General features: G+C 34.1%; 1 long non-coding RNA gene across 1 annotated transcript in view; it reads right to left on the bottom strand.

The window, feature by feature from the left end:
• LOC137855246 (uncharacterized) overlaps positions 1 to 16,947 on the bottom strand; it is a 28,428-nt gene extending 11,481 nt beyond the window's left edge. The window contains exon 1 of the long non-coding RNA XR_011095635.1: positions 16,854 to 16,947. This is a non-coding gene — a long non-coding RNA (uncharacterized lncRNA). The remainder of the gene's footprint in view (positions 1 to 16,853) is intronic.
• Positions 16,948 to 22,199: the final 5,252 nt, after the last annotated feature.

Below are 22,199 nucleotides of genomic sequence, written 5' to 3' on the forward strand. Positions count from 1 at the left end.
TGCACACAATAAAAAAATGCAAAAGTAGGTAATGCTCAGTTGACGCTTGCAGCTAACAGAAACCATTCTAAGATTTTCCTAACTGTGATTTGCTTTCATAGTGTTTGTTGAACTTTTTCTGTATAAAACACTGAAAATTCAATAGTTGAACATAAATGGTGTGAATCAATCATGAAGTAGGTAGCAGACTAGGTAACACATAAATTGTGACTTAATGTATTGTATGTACTGTATTGAATGTTGAGACAAACAACCAAAATTTCTTGGCAAGTTTACTACTACGATCTTGACCTTAGCTGTTCTTATAACAAAACAGTGTTTTGCTTTGTTTTTCATTAGTAGAATTTCTTCTCTTTGCCCTTGCAGAGGACTATTTTATTGTAGCCACTAAGTAAACTGTAATCTCTTAATTGAAGAAAATCTCTATAAAGCCTGACCTAAACATTTAAAACATTTGTAATTTCAGAATAGTCTCTCAAAGACTGAAAAATACTGACCTATGTCTCTCTTAGGAATATTTACTCATCAGCAGCTAATGGCTTTGTAGATAGTTGTGAAGTAGCACTGCTTAAAAAAAAGAGGAAAGGGGAAATAGGAAAGGGGAGAACAAGGATTTAGTGATACTTCTCCCAACCACAATGTGCAGTTTAGTGACTTTCTGAGACAGGTGTTTTATTTTTGTACTTAACATCCCACTCACTCTTCTTTAGCCTTAAAAAAAGCATATAAAATTATAACCAATGTCTTTCATATGCTCTGTTCACTGTTGCCACACAAGATCTTACCCCCAGACATGCATCTCTTACCTGCAAATTTTCTGAACCAGATGTTATTTGGAGCAAGTGAACTTATTCAGTTCCAGAGAAATGATGAATGTTTCAGGAACCATTACATTTTTAATGTCATGGCAGAGATACATGCTAATTCTTCAGCCAATTGGCATACAACTAATGTACAATTTACATAAAGGAAATGTACATTCATTATTATAATGCTTTTGAAGTGTTGCACTGTTATTATAACATGCGGAGGTGGAAGTTTGGTGCTGCTTTTGTATCCCTTTGTAGGAGGGAAGCATCTAGGTCCTTCACTACAGCAAGCCTAGAAACAGTACAGAATAATTCTCACTTTTTTAGTCTCAATTCTCACTTTTTTACTTTTAAATATAAATACTCAGATTTTATTTATTTATGTATGCATGTTTGTTTGTTTTGGTTTTAAACCCAAGTTTTACCCCTGGGAGTCATTAGATTGTAAATTCCCTTCTAGAATTAGGTTTAATGTCATATCTTTAATGTTTTTTTGCCCATTTCTGGGATCAGTGTTTTGAACTTTGCAATGATAGCAGCCTCAAGCTGGTAGGCTATCTGCTTAGTCTGGCAAGATTCTCTTCTACAGAAAAGAAAGTGCACATTTAAAACTAAAAATGAAATGCAGAATTTTCTTGTGAACAGAATTTATCACGTAGTTGAAGAAGCAAATTTCATCCATGGTTTCTAACTTTTGTATAGTCTCCAGCCTTCCATCCAACAGAATAGACAGCTAAATCTCCCTGTAGATTTGGCTACAATCTGAATATGTCAAAAGGACAGCCAGGGACCATTTAAACGTTTCATTTTCCTTTAAACATCATTACACTCAAATGTACAAAGAGGCATCTGTCTGTTATTCCTTTCAACATCACTACAGGCCTTAGACTCATGTTTCAAGAACTATGCTGTCTCCCCTGAGGACTATTACATATTTCAAAATCTACAAAGGAAGACCTAAGTTGGGAAAACAATATTTATTTTAACAAAAAAAAAAAAAAAAAAAGAAAAAAAAAAGAAAGAAAGCTTTTTTTCTCCAATATCTTAAACTATATGTATGACAAGCTACATACACAGATATTTTGTTGACATCATAATTATTACAATTAGATTTTATTTTATTGTCATTCTGTAAACCGTACCTCTTTCTCTATGAGTTTCAGACTCTTGCATATTCATGTAGACATTTATCATACTCCACAGTCAACTACAAAATTTTCAAAGACAATACTGATATTGTTTGCAATTAGTGATTCAATAGATGCTAAATCAAATGTAATCGTTTATTTAAAAGAGAGGTTCAAAATAAAATCAGTCTCTAATGTCACTATGCTGATGGACTACACAGCAGTTGCATTTTGTATTATATATTGACATATAGTTCTAACTCAAACCCTGTGGGGATCCATGAAAAATTGCAAGGGTTTTCATTTAAACTAAAATTCTACTGGACAGCAAGGTCAGATATTGTGCTTCAAAGGCAGAATTAAAGAGTAGGAAAATAATTCAAATGCATTTAGAAGGACATGAAATATAAATATTTTCTCTTTTTAATGCTAGCTTATATGAGGAATACAATAATTATATTGAAAAAGGCAAAAATGGTTTTACCGTATGTCCGAATCTCTCTGATGTGTTGTTGACTGATGCTTGTAATATTGCCACCACAATGCACGTAGGTGTGTTTATTTGATTATGAATTTCACTGAAGTCTCTGTAGTTCTACTATATTATTTTTACCAAAATTGAGATTATAGATTTCATAGTGATTTCATCACTTTCCACTTTGCCATATCAATTCTGTAAATAAAACCATTTTTTTAATTAGCTTCCTACCATCTACTTCTATATATTCTTGTACTGATTGTCACCTGTGCCATTCATTTTAAGTCAGGTCTTAGTCCCCATCTGAGGATTTCACACATCTTTGAAGTCAGAGATCTGAACCACTGGCATACATAGCTATGGTCAGAGCAAATTATTAGAGGACAAAGGAAAAAATACATTAAATTTACTAATCTCATCATTAATAATATTAAAATTATTAACCATACATGTTAAAGAAACAAAACAGGAACTCTGAAGTTCAGGAAATAGAAGACCAATAGAGCGTAGGGTACCCAGACATGGCACAAAGGGAAGAGGAGACCAGAAGCACAGATCTAGAATTAAAGTTACAGTTTTTACATAATGTTATTTCATACCTACAAGTAGTGAAGAAGCCCCTGGCAAAATGCAGCTCTTATGGCTGATCTTCATAAAGGGTGACAATTTACAACTTTTACTGCTTATAGACCTTGTTAACTGAATTGAAAGAGGTCTGAACCACAGATTTAAGGATTTCAACCCCTCTAAACAATAGCTTCACCGGCCTCCAAACCAGCCCCCCATGATAGCCATTCTGAGTTACTTCCAACTTACTTTTTAACAAATATAGTGAGTTACATGCAAAAACTCTGTTGAAATATCATTAAGCCTGCAAAGTCAAGCACTGAAAAATGAAGAAATGCTAGAATTAACACTGACTGTGCATTTTTAATTCCCTGTACCCTTGTGTATGCATTTTGATACAATTTTTAATTACTTAATTACATTTTGTATAGGACAGACAGTGCTCCAGGGATGAATTAGGCCTGCATAGTGAATGAGCCTGTCATCTGTGGGACTTTTTCCTTAGCTGATATAAAAATTGGAAGGTGGCAACTGAATATGCATTCAGTCATTCACTGGTAGCACAAGTTTTATGAGTAATTTCGTATTCAGCCAGATTAAGTGCCATGATGTCGGTCACTATACCGATATTGAGAATATAGCAGTGAGTAATATCTCACTGCAATCTCTGACTTTCTTGATAAGAAAGATGCAACAAAATAAGATTAACAAATGGATTAAGATGGAGACAGAATAAATGGATTGTAGACAGACATTAAACAACAAGAACCAATAAGGAGGAAATACTTTCAGTATTTGTTTATATGCAGAAAGTCATGGTTTCTTTCCTTTTTTTTTTTTTTTTTTAATATTGATTGTTTTTTGTTTTTACCTGTGAGAAAATAAAGGTGCATTTTGCTAGAAATATTTTGTTCAAGTTTGCCATAAGTGTTGGCAAGTCAGTGGGTTATGGGGGGAGGAGGGAGAAGAGAAGGTGTTAGAGTTAAATAGACTATTTTAAGGGCGTCTTTATTTATTTATTATTATTATTTTTTTTTTATTTCCTGAAAAGCAAGTCTGTACCTTAGCAGATGAGAATAGCAATATATAACTCAAAGGGTAAATTCCTATTATTATAAATTGTATTTTGAAATCAGAATCTTAACCTTTGCAAAGGTTCAGGTGAAACATTTACCAGCTGAATTAATCTTGACATTATGGGAATCCTCAAAAAAGTTCAGTTTAAGATAATGTCTACTTCATTTTGCAACAATGACTGAAAGTCTGGCAATAGGATTGTAATACTTTCCTATTTTAAAAGCGAGTATCTACTGATGTGGCAGAACTTTCCATATGAAGATGGAAGCCAAAATAAAAAGAACTAGTTTCAGTTTCCCAGACTACCAACCAAAGAAATATTTTAAGCTGGAAATAATTTGTGTTATATTAATTTTTGAGTAATAAGCAACTGTGATACTGCAGGATGTCCCAGACTACTTCTGCAGCTCTTTCTAAATAATAAGAAAAATGTAACAAGTTCTTCTAAGAGATATCGCAGTAGCTATCTCAACTCCCTAACACTCCCTTCTTTACCCCATTAAGGTGGTGTGCAACAGGAAAGAATGGTAAAAACTGGACATTGCAAGGTGGATTTCATGGGTAGTGTAGAAGGAAAAAAAAAAAAGACAACAAAACAGTTATTGCAGGACTTGATGCCTAATTTCTTACTTTTAGGATAGTACAAGATGACAAGTTAAATTTGCACCACATAAAAATGAGTAAAAAGATGTTAGTTTGATACTAACATGGTATTCAGACAACTGAGATGTATGTAGAATAGTATAAGATGCTTTGAACTGTAATATTCCTCACTAATAGCTTTCAGCAAAAAGTGAGCTATTCCTTGGACAACTTCATTTTCTCTCAATTTTCTCACGTTACATGTTAGTATAATTTTCTAATAGTTTCAAACATGATTCTTCTTCTTAGAAGAATCAAAGATCTTTATCACTAGCACCTTTCTATCACCTTTTTTTTTTAAAAACAAACAAACAAACAAACACAAACAAACAAAAACAAACAAACAAAAAAAAACAAGAATTATCTACTTCTTTAAAGGTTACAGTATTCTGAGATTCTGGAAAAATGAGTCATGTGAGTACTGATCTTTGAGTTTTTCATAAAACTGATGGTGGAAAGTTCTTACATAAATTAGACTCTCTGAGGAAAGTTCTTTAGGGTCCATTATCTGAAATGGAGCCAAGACAATGTAATGTAAGCTTCAGCATCAGAACTAATATTTGGTAGAGGTTATGAGGGGGCTAAAGATCATTTTGGTTTTCTATCAAGAAAAAAGGTTAATGGGATATATTTTGTACAATGTATGAAGTGCTGCGCTCAGTTCAAAGTGGCATTAAAAGAAAAGAAGGATGAATGTTAACATTACTTATCATATTTAGGAAAAAAAAAACACAACACAATCACGAATCTCCTTGATTAGTCTCCTAATGATGTTTTTCTTTTCTCTTTGCATCACTTATGCAATGTTATTTTTAAGTGCATTTATTATTGCACAGTATTTATTCTTCACTGATATCTCCTTCAAGAGTCTCCTCATCTTGATTAGCAATTAAGGATTATATTCTTTTTATATATAGGGCTGGTGGTTGCCACCTCTCCACTCCCCTTTCCCAAAACAAAGTTTTACCTTGAAGGAGAAATGAGTGAACCTCAGTCAAAAACAGGGGATCTGAATCAATCATAGCTTTGGAAGCTTTGTTTTGTGGACTCCTAATTAATATGGAGTTGTACAGTTTCGCTCCTTTAAAACAACTACTGAAATTCTTGTTGAAATAGAAGGATGCATTCAGTATGTCAAAGACATTCATTATTCCTGTGGATTTAATGGAGATATTGCAGAAACTAATATGTTATTACTACAAAGACAATTTTTTTAAAAAGTTTGGTTTACTGTAGATTTACAGGTTTCTAGGTAGTTATTTTTTGTTTGTTTTCAATTTGGAATGCAAGAAAATATATTTTATTATTGGAAAAATATTTTGAAAAATTCATATGTTCTATTTTGTTTTGGTCTTGAATTTTCTCTTTAACAAAAAGAAAAAAATAAGTTGAAGAACCCCTGTACTCTGCTCTGGTGAGGCCGCACCTCGAGTACTGTGTTCAGTTTTGGGCCCCTAGCTACAAGAAGGACATCGAGGTGCTTGAGCGGGTCCAGAGAAGGGCGACGAAGCTGGTGAGGGGCCTGGAGAACAAGTCTTATGAGGAGCGGCTGAGGGAGCTGGGATTGTTCAGCGTGGAGAAAAGGAGGCTCAGGGGCGACCTTATCGCTCTCTACAGGTACCTCAAAGGAGGCTGTAGTGAGGTGGGGGTTGGCCTGTTCTCCCACGTGCCTGGTGGAGTTGCGCCAGGGGAGTTTTAGGTTAGATGTTAGGAAGAACTTCTTTACTGAAAGGGTTGTTAGACATTGGAACAGGCTGCCCAGGGAAGTGGTGGAGTCACCATCCCTGGAAGTTTTTAAAAGACGTTTAGATGTAGAGCTTAGGGATATGGTTTAGTGGGGACTGTTAGTGTTAGGTCAGAGGTTGGACTCAATGATCTTGAGGTCTCTTCCAACCTAGAAATTCTGTGATTCTGTGAATGAGAAGCAATATCAAACTAAAAAATAAAATTATCATTTGAAAAATTCAGAACTAAGGGCTTAAATATTTTTTCCTTTTCTTCTCAAAACAAAATAAACCACATTGATACTTAGATGCAGCTTTCTTTTTTTTTGCAACATCTTCTCTACCAGAAAACCATGTGTATGTTTATATCTCTACCACAAACATTACATTCTGAATATCTGTTACACCATAAAAGTTGATTTTTTTTCTCTTGAATTGACATCTGTTTCACTATCAGAATTTGTTCTCAAAACAGAATAAGAAACCTGCAGAGAATGAATAGTGAAATAAGGAGGAGAGACTTGAATCTTCCACACAGAAGGTGGCAGAATGTAGCTCCATTATCTGCTATACATAGTACACGTACAACACACTGTTATTGTCATTTCCATTTCAAAATCAATAGCTTCTAGACCTATATCATCAAGGACATACTGGAACCTCTTCCCTCCCCATATTAGCCCTCATCAAGCTGCTTATGGCTGCAAAGATGCCAATCAGTTACTGCAAAGGAAATTCACTGCATGCTCATAATAGCTTTGCAGGCTGAGTCTGTCAATCAATACAGACATCTTGCCGTGCATTGCACTTGACTCTGTCAATTTATGCTGATACAGGGATGAAGCTCACTGACCAAGTCTACATAAATAAATAGGGTGGGCTTGTTAAAATAGTGCTTTTTTAAAGCACTTTTACCTTAGTGAAAGGAGTCTTTCACAACCTAGTAACACCAACAAATGGATGTTTTAATCAACTGAAAGTCATCCATCTTCTTAGGATCAGAGTTTGAGTGTATAGATTATCCTGCTTATTAAAGTCTATATCCCATCCTCAGAGTCAATGGTTGTGTCCACACTTTGGGATAGAGAATTGATTCCCAATGAGTTTAAATTTGACATCGTTTTTTGTTTTTTAACCCAAGTTTGCAACTTCTCTTACAGTATTTAATAAGAGAAAAAGTTTCAAAAATAACATGATTTTTTTTTCCTATCTAAAGGAGAAATATACAAAAGTAAAAGCCTATATTTTGCACTCCTCAAGCCATAGTTAAGTGATTGACTATGTAACTGAAAAACTTACACTTGGTAAACTTCAATTCAAGACTGAGCACACTTAAGTAACTGGACAGGCTTATTTCACAAAGATTTCACATAGTAGTACATGAAATGACAAATTTATTTTGTCACTGAAGAGCTTTACAATTGCTATGCAATGTGGGTAGAAAGTATTCCCAAAGCTCTCTACATCAGACACTCATTTATAGAAGGCTACTGCTAAGTGGTCACTTCATAAGGCTGGTATAGGAAAAAATATGTTTTAGGAATTTTCACATCTTCTCTTTTTGTTGATCTAGATTTGTTGCTCTTCTGTTCATTACACAATAACTAACTGTTCATGCCACAGGCTATGACCAGCAAATGAAATCAAGGCTCTAAAAAGAAAAAAAATCCTGTGTTATATACATTTCCTTTTTGAAGGAAATACATTTCCTTTTTCTGAAGGCTGAAAAGGCAATAAAGTATAGAAAATGTAAATGTATCCAAACAGAATTTGTACCAGTAATATTTTTCAAACTCATCTGCCATCTGTGAGCTGACAATGATCAATTATTAGCAGGCCATGATTAGGGGTAATCACTATTTCAAAACAACAAATAAAAAATGCATTAACAACGTAGTGTTGCAATAACATAGGTGTTCTAAAGGCATATGCTCTTCAATTTTTCTTTTTAGAAACACTGAGTTAGACTAAGAGTGCAGGTATCACCTACGGCTCTGCTTCCTAGGAAATTTGTCTTTCTCCTTGTCTTCTAGAGACAGACAATGTATTTTTTCAATTGACTAAGAACCAACAGGATCTACTGTTTGTCATAGAGCTAGTCTGCTGATAGGAAAAAAGCTCAAGAGAATCTATTTTTCTTTTTTAGTGATGCAAAAGAATGTGTTACAAGACCATCTGTTAGCTTCACTGACTATCCAGTCAGCATCTATTTTCAAAACTACTTGTTTAGCAACATATACCACAAAAACTATGTTAATGTTGCATGTCAAAAGCAAAGAGGAAGGCAGCTGACAGTTCTGTTATAAAACATAACAAAACAAAGAATTTCAACTCAATGCTTGTGCTGAACCAGAGGTGCAGCATTCAAAAACATCATCCATAACCTCTCCAGAATAAATGGAACTGGTAAATAGTTATGAACTCTCAGGAAAGGTGTACTGCACTAATGATGTGTGTTGCTCTCTTGGTGGCAACAGAAGTCAACAGAAGAGACTACAGCCTTCAGTCACTGTAAAAAGTCATTTCAAGAAATTACCAGTTTCATCATTCTCAAATGACCTGTGAGATAACAGCAACTTATAATACAGCATTTCACGAAGAGAAAATACATTCTTTCTGACAGCAGTATGTACAGAAATGAATGCTCACATCTTATTTGCAAGCTGAGGGATACTTTCAGGAAATGTTACCTACCTGCTGTGTTTTCAACAGATCACTCTGAAGAACACTGTATAACTCTCTTGTTCTAATAGTTAAAACTAAATTCTAAAATGTTGTGACAAGTAACATCTTTTACAGAATTAATAATGATTCCTATATTATACTTGGCTAATATAAAGTACACTCCATACCCTATAAATTTCCACCAACCATACATCTTTTTACTCCCTTAATTCCTAAAACGTTAATATTACCATTTCAACTGGAAATTCATTCATCTTCAGTTACAAAATGCATGTTCATTTTTTCTGCTTTATTCTGCTCAATCGATTTTCTTGATTTTAAATAACATATTTAACACTGCTTATATGGCATATATTTAGGTATTTTCATTAAAAAATTAATTATTTTATACCCTTCAGACAAGCAGCACAAATATGTAGTGGGGCAGCTACACATCATCCAATGCTGATGTTTATGGTTTCTTACCTCAAATGTTTCCTGGAGAGGATATAGCACTAAATCATTCCATATAGCCAAACACATTGCTAAAAACAAATAAAACCCACAACACAAATATAAACCTGGACATTTAGGAACAAAATGAAATTCCATGAGAAGAACTTCAGCCAAACGTATTTAATAATATGAATATACTGTCTTCCTTTCATGTTTTAAAGGATTATCTGCTCTTGGCCTACTTTATTTACCAGCTTTATCATTGTTCCTGCCCTAAAGCCCTAAATGGCTCCACACTAGAGGCACACAATGATTTCTGATGGTCAAGAAAGAGGATTTAACTCCTTTTCCATGAATCAGAACACACGTAAGCCTCGTGATATCATATTCAACAACATAATTTAAATAGCTTTACTAGGGGATAAAATTATAAAATCAATACAATCGTTATTATATTTTTGAGGTATTAAATGAATCTTGCAACTTCCCATAATATCAAAGAAAATGATAGGCAAACATTAGCTGTGTGTAAATCGGGAGAGCTAAAACTATCACTCCAGACATGTGCCTGTTCACTCTTTCTTCACAAATATACACTTTTATAGATCCCAGGGCATAGTATAGATCAGAATTGCTGTGCTATGTGCTGATTAGTATGACATATGTTTTGGTCTTTATTCTGCCTTCCATGTGTTTTTGAAATTTCTATATATTCAGCTGTTCTCTGAACCAGAGAAAGCCCTCTGGATTAATAGCCTCTGTTCTCTGGACAGCTTTCCTAATTTTTAAAGCTTTTATCCAAAGAAGTCTTGAAAGGTGATGGGCTATATCAAAACCCTTTATGCCACGAAACAGCAATGATCAGGTGAAATGTGACCTTCCATTTGAAACATAAAAAATTGCAGTAAAGTGAAAAAATTCTGTTGTCCAAACACTTTGTGAAGAATTCTGTTTCAGTCTGTACAGCTTGAACTTAATTTGCTTGAAAATATGCATGGTTGTTGTTCAACAATTACTCTAAATTGGCACCAACGGCTCTGGGGATTACAAATAAGATTTTCAAAACGGCTAAGCTATCGCATTTAACAGTAGCTGATTTATAATAATTCCCAGCTGAAACATACTGAATTCTTGTCATTTTCGATAGTCAGTACTACAGGATAATATGACTGGTTTATAATATTGTATCATGCCTATAGAAAAGTGGGAATGGAAATACTTTGTTACCACTGTTTACTAACTATGTGCTTAAAAGCACCTTATATCTCCTTACAAGATACTTTCTTTGGTAAATGCACATCTTCTAGAGTATTAAAAATTCAGAGATTAGAAAGTGTCTGCAAAAACACATAAATCAAATAGGCTATTCATATCTACAAATTTAAATTGATATAAGAGATTCTGCATATAAATGTGATCCAAAAATTGGATCTGGATTTTTGCAGAATCCTTAAATAGTAATACAAAATCATTTAAGTTTGAAGTGATTGGTTTAAAACAGTTATTCAAAGGCATTCCAAGAGAATCAAATATTATTTTGATCATTGAAGTACTTGTCAGACACTCACACCACTTCTTGTTTTTCATTGAAATAGACCATGAATACATAGCATTGAATCATTAATAGTTCTTATATTAGCTAGTGATAATACTTTACAGTATGATTAGGATGTAACAGTTTGTCTAGAAATCCCTCTTACTCATCAATTTTCCTACAAATACACACATTTCTAATGTTGAACTAATTGGTTTCAGGGTTTCTCATCCTTTAAGTATAGCTCTTTTCAGGATTAGGTTTATGTCCAGGCCTCTGATGGCCAAAAGTGAATGTACTAAAATAAGAAAGGAAACTAATGGCAACAGAGCTCTGACTTACACAAGAAATATCCCAGATATTGATAGGAATACAATACTGGTAAACACAAAGGCAACTTTTTGGATGGTAACACTTCCTGTTCGTCTTGGTGTGACTACTAAAAACTAAGTATGCAAGTGTAAGAACTTTCACGTGCCAAGTTTCAGTGCATGCCCACCACTCACCACTCATACCCATAAGACTTGCAGAAATATGCACTGATGACAATTTTTAAACAGTTAATTTAGTTCAATGAGCAAAGAAGCATGGACAGAAAAGAGAAACAGAGAAAGGAGTGTTTCAGGATAGTCTCACAATAGAGGGAACCTAAAATCCTCCTGCAAGAGAAAACATTGCAAATCTTGTCTCCTTGACCTAAAACAATCCCAGCTTTTCCTAGGCCCAAAACATTGAAAAGATTCAAGGTGCTCAGAACAAACTTTGCTCTTTACAAATCTCTTCTTGAGTTATTATATATTTGTCAACCCAAAATAGCCTTCATTTGCCACATCTAGGTAGAGAGCCTAGATGTGTGCAATGTAGCTTTCTCAAAGTGTTTTGTTGATACATTTGCTGTCCTCTGAGAAACAGCTGTTTCAGCTTCTTTTACTGACACAGGAGCAATAGGTCAAAGGGCACTACTTGGCTTCTCACTCTAAAAGCCAGTAATGCACGGTCCATGTCTTCAGTGGATGAAACAGCTGCTGCAGAAGACTGCTAATTCCCCCTACCTTCGCAGCATCAAACTGTGAATGGGAAGAAAAGCATGGGCAAGATAACTTACAACAAGCCTATGACCTGGAATCAGGACATGCTTGAAGGAGAGTGAAATCAAACAAATTGAGACAGAGGTTGTTTCATTCTATTTCACAAAACAAATAAGTTTGAAGATGTTATAGAAGAAAATATGAAATATGCACAACTATTTGACTGGCTTTAAATTGCCATAGCTAAAGAAATAGAAAACAGCTTTGTAACAAAAGCAAAGAACTAAAACAAGAGTTCATAGGATTTGATCCACACTGAAACTGTTGATCTGCTTTGACCTTGGACAAGCCATTTTACTGTTATATGTTCTGAAAGAGTTACTGTTAGGTATACTGAATTTCTATAACACATTTTGAGAAGCTTTATGAATTTTTTATTGGCTTTAAAACAACTTGAAGAAATTTTCCCAAGGATTCCCAAGCACCTTTTATCTTTAGCAATTATATTTTATAAAGATGCAAAGACATTTTCTTTTCTAGCATCTGAAAAAATACCTCGTTCTTTCATTAAGATGCTCAAAATTTCTAAGAATTCCTTTCTAGTTTCTTTTTACTTCTACACATCTATTTCCATTGTGTTTAACAGCTAGAAAGCTAAATGAAATCTTTCAGTGAAAAAATATGTATATTATAATGTTAATTCTGTCTGACTACACCTGCTAAACTACAGTTTTTCTGAATTAACATTTCAAGTCTCTCCTGATCATAATCTTGCAGCAACACAAATTAGTTCACTCTCTCTTCAATTGATTTTGTTTTGCTTTAAACAATTCTTCACCAGATTACCCTGACCATTTTATGGGACACATCTCAACAGTCCCTTTCTCATTAATGAAAATAGAATTAAACACATTACTTGCTTGCATAGCTAGCAAATGCTTCAAAATGACCCACAAACCTCATCTGTCCAATAGAGCTATAAAATAGTGCCCAGAACTACTTAAATTTGTGGTTCATCTCCTTAAAAATCCCTTATAAAATCAGTCATCCTTGTCCGTGAAACCATTCCAATTTTATATCATTTAACAATTACATAACAATTACAGAGTAAGCTTTTTCAGGAGTGCTGTGTGTGCTATGTACAGGCAGAAAGGGCTATTCACCCTTGTTCAGCCTGCACCACTTATCCCTCTCATCCACACACATTCTCAGTGCCCTGATTTATCCAAAAGTTTAACATGTCCATAGCCTCTAGCAGAAAAGATCCTAGCTGTCCTGTGCTTTCTTTTGCTACACAGCTCCTACTCTGCAGGATAGAAAACAATATTTTAAAGAGAGCATTTTTTCTTCATGAATTTCTCCCTCAACTGTCTACTCTACGTGCAGCATTTTTTTGTTTGTTTTTCTTTTTCTTTTTAGCAGGTTTCCAGTCCTTTGGTGGTAAGGAAACAGATGTTTATTTATTGACATTAGTAAATAGACTATTAACGTCTATAAGTGTGACTGGTACATATCCCATTATTGTCTGTTCACACATATAAATATAATCTTAAGGCACTGGGAAAGATGGTCTGCTAGCAGATTTCTCAAGCTGTTTCTTCCCCAAATTCTAATGTAAATTCTACAATATGTACTCATACATTTTTTTTTCTTATGAATAAATCCTTAACTTTCTCACAAGTACAGTACCTTTTAATAATGTATTTGTATTGCCCCTGCAATTCTTTACTAATTAGATAAGAAGATTAATCTCTTTCATACTTGCTAAACTCAATAATTGTTCATGCAACAATCAATACACATTTAATTAATAGGAAAATAATTGGCTTATTAAATTAAAGTTACTTTCCCATGTTTTGCTGAGCGCTTGCAATGAAATGCCATTTTTCATCTCCTACACTAAATTTAAATTTGGAGATAAGGAAGATAATCCCCTAGGCCATTTTCCAGGTTTTGAAATCAACAGGAGTTATGCACATGCAAGAAATTAAACAGTAGGCCAGGTTATAACACATTGGATCACACTTAAATGGAAATCAGTTTATCCTCACTTCCCCATCAGTTCTGAAGTCACTGTTACACTTAAGTCTAACCTGACAGAGAAATCTTAGTTTTCAAAAGTTGTCAGTTACTACAGATGTGTGGAACAACACAGAAGCATTTTTTCTGGCTTCTCCTTTAAAGGAGTAGAGCTACCAAAAGGAGCAAAATTTTATTTATTTAATTTGTATCAGGGAGGAAACTTTCATATGTATTTCATTACATATTAAATACAAGAGGGTTCAGTCATGAGACAAAATCCCACAGGACTTTAGATTCCAACAGTTTGTCCATGGAAAATGGACAAATGATGGAAGCCATCAAGTAGTAGGCATTTTTTTTCCTTTTCTTTGTAATTGACAACAGAAAACTAAGACTACATTACAGATCAACTTGGATTCCACAAATACTTTAATATTAACCATATTAATTTTAGTACTGAAATCAGATCACGTAAGCAGTAGGCATGTTCCACCAAAAGGATAGTTTTAGGGACCCATATAATTTCCAAGCGTAACAGCAACCCGAGGTACTGATGCAACATCATACAGATATCCAAATTAATAATTGTTTGTTTCACATGCATTTGTATATACTCACTCTTTTTCCACAATGAAGGCAGTTAGAAACAGGAATTAGGAAACATGGGCTTTCCCTGAATTGGTTTCTGGACCCTGTAGGTACATCCTACATGAACTACTGTTTCTGACAGCAATGCTCGTTGCTGAATATAGAAATCATCATTACTGAATATGGAAAATGCAGAAGAGAAATGTTACAAATGAAAATGTTTCTATAATTCACTATGCCAGCTTCACTCTCACACCTCTTTCTCCAGTATTTGTAGATTCAATGTTTTTTCCTTTGTTTTGAAATTTAAAATATCTTACCAATATTTCTCAAAGTTATGTCATTCTAATGTCTATTTGCTCAAATAGACATATTTTACCTGAGATTACCTAACATTTATTTGAAGCACCTCTATATCTTTCCATAACAGCAAGCACAGAATTGTGAAAATTCCATCCTGATTAATGAATGGGTTAATTAAGTGCCCTCTATTATCATCAGCCCACAGGTAATGCTATTCAGTGTATTCATGTTATTAAATATTAATAATTATATACAGTATATTTTCTAGCCACTTGCTTTAACAAGTTATTATGAACTATTGTAAACCTCTTTAAAATCACTGATTATCCAGTGATTATTCCTTGAATTAATGAAACTTTTTTTTTTTTTTTACTCTTACAAGTGCTAAAGATTCATTTCTTCTGCATTTCCTAAACTACTTATAGTCAGCATTTTTCAAAATCAACAATGCTACTGACCAACTCCAAAGAAAAACTCAGTCCAAGATTTTATAGATTATGACCAGTTATTTGTAATATTAGAGAGCTTACATTCAAGGAAATGTTCTTAGTTTTGCAAAATTTGCTCATAATCAGAAAGGAAATAGAAACATATCCCCTGAAGTATTTGTCCATTATTAAAGAAAATGTGACATCATCTTACTTTCTCCAGATTCATTGCTTTGCTTGGACAACTGATTAAGTATGTATGTTAGAATGTATTCAGGTACTTGGTGTCAATGTTTTATTAATAAAGCCAATCTTCAGATGTTCACCTTTCAATAGTAGTGGTGTCATTTGTGTACTACATTCTCCACATGCGCACATGCAGTGAAGTTTAGAGATGCCTGAATTTGAATATTTTTACCATAGCAATTTAGACTTTTTTTTTTTTTTTTTTTTTTTTTTTGTGAAGGCAGAGAAAGCAAAGCTGAAATATCATGTTTAAGGCCACAGCTGTTCTCTCACAGGACAGATGTTACAACTTGAAAATCCTGACAGTAGCGGACCCAAAACAGCAAGTGTCTGTGACATATTAAATAATGCCGCTATATAAATATATTAGATCATTCATTTCAACCTTGTTTTCCAGACTGTTTAATTAGTAGCTGAGGATACACAGTCTCACAGATGAAAAAGAATAGATACAATCACTCATATGATAAAAAAAAATGGTGTTTTCCTTCGGATATTATTAAATGGTGGACCTCTCAAAAACTGAATGTTGTGAAGAGGTAAATTGGTTAGATTATTTTCTGTTGTAGAGTTATTAACTTCAAAATTGATTTCACACCAACTGAGGATATGACCAAGTGCTTTTAAAATAATGCATTACAGTTTAACCATCAAAATATGTGTGTGTGTGTTTTGTTTGTTTGTTTGTTTTTTAAAGCAAAACATTTCATTTAGAACAGATGGACAAAGTTTTCATCTTTTATGTGGAACAAAAGAAAAACTTCAAATAAAATGTTCAGAACTGCAGGTACCAACAAGCAAAAGGAAGCTTAAAGCTGTTTAGTCTAGTTTTATCTCAAAAGGTATTCATTCTCCAACAGCTCAGTTCTCACAGGTATTCCAGAAACAAATTGTCTCACCTTGGTTTCAATGGAATGGCACCTTCCTAATTCATACAGGCACAGTGATTATTTCCTCCTACCAGCTAAGGATTTTAAAATGAATAACTCAATTATCCAGAATTATAGGGTAGCTTGGTCTGTGGGTTTTTCATTCAGCATGAAAACAAACAAATAAAAAGCACATGGGAAGAAAAAAAAAAGTGAGGGGGCACACACATGAATCTGCAGTCATGCATAGATTAAAACCAAAACAGAAGCAAAATTTTTGCCTTTCCTTACCTTAGGGAACAAGAGGAACAAATGATGCATGCCTTGGATATCCTTCATGCAGTTCTTTGGAATCCTTTGAACCTCTGCGGGTAGTTAAATACCTTTGAAAAACCAATTTATGTCAGTATTTTCCCTCACAGTAGGTATCTACATCAAGTCATTGCATTCTGGGGGCACAACAAATAATTTAGCTAATATCTGGACTAACTAATTTAAGAGCTAGTCTAGATCACCTCAAAACTCCTGGAAATAAGCATTACTGATTGATGTGTTCTACCCAGAACATGCAGCAGCAAATCCACAGTATGTTACCAGATCCAAAAGATGAGCCCAGGAGGAAAGAGAAAACGAAGAACAGTTTGTATGCACATGACCTAAGGCTGGCTACCCACTGCAAAATATTCAGTAACCTCACAGGAAGTCTTATGATTTTTATTTTATTTACACTACGCTACACTAATACAGTTAGTCAATTATTTTGGTTCAAAAGCCAGCTTGCATCAGGCTGCATTGTATAGTATAAACATACTCTTTATTCCGCAAAGTCTAATTATCTCTTCCAAGCAATTATGGAAGAATATGGAAGTTGAAATTAGAACGATATTTTTAAGCAGTAACTTTATTCCTCTCCCATTCTTTAAACATAACATTATTTTCAAAAGGTGATTCCAAACCTCTCTCCTCAGAGTTGCCTTTAAAAAAAAAAAAAGGTCAGAGGAATGAGACAGAGTAGGCTATGTGGATATTAGAGTGCTTTTAAGGTATAGATAAGATTATTATTATTATTTATTTCAGAAAGACAGCTTAGTTAAGTTCCTTCTTTGCTTTCTACTAACAGGTGGGATTCCTCAGAAAATAGATTTTTCACTTGTTGGCATTTTGACAAATTGCAATTTCAAGTCTACTAATTACAACATTAAAGTGGAAAAAACTTCTCATGGAAATAACCACATTTCATTATTTGTGTAAAACTATCACTTGATAAATATTGGATTGCAGTGATATATCTCCATATGTCAAGGTTTTGATTTATATGAATAGTCACTAATCATTACTAGAATTAACTGTGATCTATTTTGATCTTAACAATTCCAGTGGGGTTGATTTGACATAGTGGCTGTAACTTTCAGCATTAGATCACAGTATCAGCTGAAAAAGAGGGGAATTCATCCAGTTAAAAGATAGCTCAGTTTTTAAGGCAGCTTCCTCTTCCATTTCCCAAACATAACACAAAGCCAATGCTAAAGCAACATTTTTGGTGACTACTGATTTCTGCAAGCGGTCTTTGCCAAACTGCACACTGATCTGGATTTCCAACCAAAGCATGTCCCAGGGTATGAAAACAATTAACAATCTCTAATATTGAAGAGGAGATTAGGAGTCAGTAGGCATCAACATTTCTATTTTAGAGTTCCTAGCTTCACCAATTCTGTGTCAGGGAATGCTCAGAAACACTTTCATTTGAACTGCACCCATCCAACACCCAGCAAGGCACTCAGGGCCACAAACAGTATATTCTTCTGCCTGGATCATCTGTAGTACTTGAGTCAGCAACCACTCACACCTGAAGCATTTCTTATAAGCAATGGTTAAAACAGCATCTCAGCTGGTATTAATCCACTTCTCTGTTCAAGGAAATGCAAACCTTTGCTCCCCCCTTTCCATCTGTTTCATGAAGCAGCACCTTACTATGAAATATATACACGGGAACAGAATGACAGATTGAATAAGACATTGCTGTGCCAGGCAAGTAACCATGCTAGTAGGTCAAGTGGTTACATTCACTTTATTTCATTGTAAAGATTAGGAACCATTCACATATTAATAGGCAAGAATAACTAGGTTCTACTTCCTGGGCATAAATTAATCTCCTTTTATGTTGCGGCAATAAAACACTTGGACATGACACCTGGCCTGCTGCCTCTAGCCTGGTACTGAGTTGCAAGGTGTAATGGATGTAAGATGTAACCTTCAGTCTGTCCAGAAGCCATAGACATCAAGCTCCTGAATCATGCTACAGCATTCAGATATGTTGAAGTCAGTTATAATGAAATACTTGCCTCCCTCTGAAGACCCAGAAGTGCGTTCTTCACTTCAGTCCTGTTATTGTTAAAAAATATCTGAAAAGTATTCTTATATAATAAATAGGAGTAATATTGTAAATAAAAATCAAGCTGTGCATAAATATCCAGGGTGCAACGGTCATTACAATATAGGAAGAAAAAGAAAATACAGTACATGCTCTACATATGAAACAAGAAGAACATGAAAAATAACACTTATCATTTTCAGATTTCCACTTTAGTTGTTACACAGCTAAATCCCAGGGATAAAATAATTGTTCCATTCAGAACTATTCATAAAACTATATATTTTTTGAAATGATAGTGGTCACAGATTTTTATTTTTATTATTATTATTTTTAATTTGTAGCAATTCATTTCCTGATCCCATGAGCTTACTGTCTGATTCTAAATCTGAAAAATCAGAGCTAGCTGTAGAGAACCAGAAAATTCACTGACTGACGCTTTGATTTCCCCTTCTATATTCACACCAGTTGAATAATAATAATAATAAAAACTTCTGTAATTTTGTAGTAGGATTATTAATTGACTCCTTTATAGATAATAGCAAAAGAGGGACCAAAAGAGGGACCTTATTTTTATTTTTTTTTTTCCATCCCCTGAAACAAAAGCACCTGCTTTTATCTAGATCCAAACCAATTCCCAGCCGTTAGAAAATTCAGGGAACATTTCCAATTTCTACTCAGCTTCCTTAATTAAACTTGTCCAACCTAGAAGAGCATCCTTTTGGGAAACAGTTGTGTCTTTTTGTCAAGGTTAACGTTCTTTTAACCTCCTTCAGAGCCAGTTATCTTACTACTACTGGCTTCCACAATTTGAACAAGGTCTTACTAGCACTGATGGATTACTCCAGCAAAATCTCTTCTAGTTAAAAGCATTTGAAACACACCCAAGGGGGAGAAATAGCATTAAAGCAGAGATTTATCTATTTATTGCCAGGCAGGGACTCCCTCAGAAAGAAGTAAATCAAAGATAGTTCACAAGTTCTTAGCAAAAAATAAAAGACAATGGAATGACAAATTTTCCATGGCACTTGAATCAAGGAAAATTATAGTTTGAAACAGAAAATCACTGTATATTATTTACACATGATCATCACTTCAGAAAGCTTGTAGAATAATGAAAAAGTTAAAACGTATGTGTATCTGTAGGTGCAAATATCCTAGGCACAGCCTGTATTTAGACTCTACTAAAAAAAAAAAAAAAAAAGAACTTAAAGGTAACTTTTTTTTTTTATCTTAAATGAACAAGTACATCTTGTGAGACAAAGACCATACTCTAATGCAAAACAATACTACTATGGAATGAAAAACTAAATCAAAATAAGCCCTCCTGTAATTGTCAAACAAGATACGATAATTATTAAAGTTATGTATTTTCAGTTTAATAAAAATGGTGATAACTTGGTGCAATCTCAATTTCAGCAGCATACACAAACTGAAACCTTTCATAACTATAACATCATTCAGATATTGCAACAAATTCTAATATAATTTGCATATTTCAACTAGGCAACATAGTACTTCTCAGAAGGACGTCAGTATGCTACTTAAACTCCCCATGAAGTCATGAAGTTTTTCCATTGATTTCAGTAGGAGATGAAATGGATCCATCTATAACAACTTTGGCCTCTTATAAGGTTGAGAGCCAAACTGCACTAAAATAATTCACAGCACAGCCAAAGAATATCTATAAATCACTTTTTTTTTTTTTTTTTCCTAATGCTAGAAGGTAACATTCTTGAATGAAAATATAAACATGAAATACTTCTCCCTGCAGAACCGGTAATAAGAGTTCTCTCTTGTAACAGGGTTGAACAAACTCAAGACAGGAATCAAAGCCATAGGTCTCTCATAACCTAAAAAGACTGTAAAAATGACATGCTAAATGTACATCATTCTGTAGCCAGTTTTGTACAACTAATATCACATCCATCTGTCTTCGGTTCAATAAGCAGGTCATGGGATGATTCAGAGACTGTCTGATTTCTTTAACAAATCAGTTAATCAGTTCTGTTCCTGGTTCTACAGATAATGTTGTTAAGACTCAGAGAAAGCATAGCAACCATTTCAAAACATACTCATTTTCATCCAAATTAAGACCTATGTTTTCAGGTGTTCTTTACATATGTTAGAAAGTTTCTAAGTTGAAGGGTAATTTCCAAGTGTATTAAGCCCGTCTCTGAATAGCACATTAAAATAAAAACAAACCTGAAGCCTGGATCAATTTCACAGACCCATACAGATTGCCTTGCTGGTCATATTGATAGGTAGAATGAAGTTATGGAGTTTTCAAACAGCTAAATCATCTTTTAAAGTAAAATTTTAAGGGATTTTGATGTGTGGTGGCCAACGTATAGTGAATTAAAAAGAATTCTTAAGTGCACACTGTAATCCCTCTGTAGGATGTTATGAATACCAATTCCCCATTTATTTCAGGAGCTTGCAGATGTCACACCAATCTCGTCATATTGACAGAAAAAAATCTGTTGGGACTATCTGTACATTTCATTGTCATGATGAAATGAAACAACGCCTGTAACAGTCTACAGAGACCTGCTCCTGCTACACAAGATTACTGCAACAAAACTACTGGAATATAACTTTTCTGTGAACTATTCACTTCAGCATCAAAACTGGTTTAAAATAAGTATTAAATTATGCAAACCTACACAAGCTATCCAACTTTGCAGCTTTTTTTCTTTTTTTTTGGAATGAAGTCTAACTACTTTTTTCTCTTTTCTATATCAGGACAATTTTTTGTCTTGTGGGTGACAGTCAATATTTGCTGTTCAATTTAACTAGAAAATACTTTTTGTCCATGATGAACTAAAAGTACTTATATTTTTTACAGCGCCATTGTGCTCAGTTTCAAAATGTAGAGCTAGATGAATAGACCATATCATATTACAAAGACGTATTTTGGATTATTATTATTTAATTCTAGAAGTACTTGTTCATGTTTACACATGTATACTTGTTTTGTAAGATAATTTTGGTCAACATCAACTGTTACCAAAGACAACAGTTCCGCTACATAGGCAGGCACATTTTGACCTAAATTTTTTTAATTTGCAATAGCATTTTCACATCCACATTGTCCAGTGTAGCAGTTCCACCTCTGGTAGTGGAAGTAAAGAAAGATGGTTCTTTGAGATTCAGTCTTTTTGAAAATCTTTTATTTTTCCAGCTGACATTAACATCATGGGAAAGGTCATTTGACCTAATGTAACAACAGGCAGCAAATAGACTTCCAGGTTCTTTATTCCTTT

Source organism: Anas acuta, chromosome 4 (genome assembly GCF_963932015.1).
Source record: "Anas acuta chromosome 4, bAnaAcu1.1, whole genome shotgun sequence".
Taxonomy (NCBI): domain Eukaryota; kingdom Metazoa; phylum Chordata; class Aves; order Anseriformes; family Anatidae; genus Anas; species Anas acuta.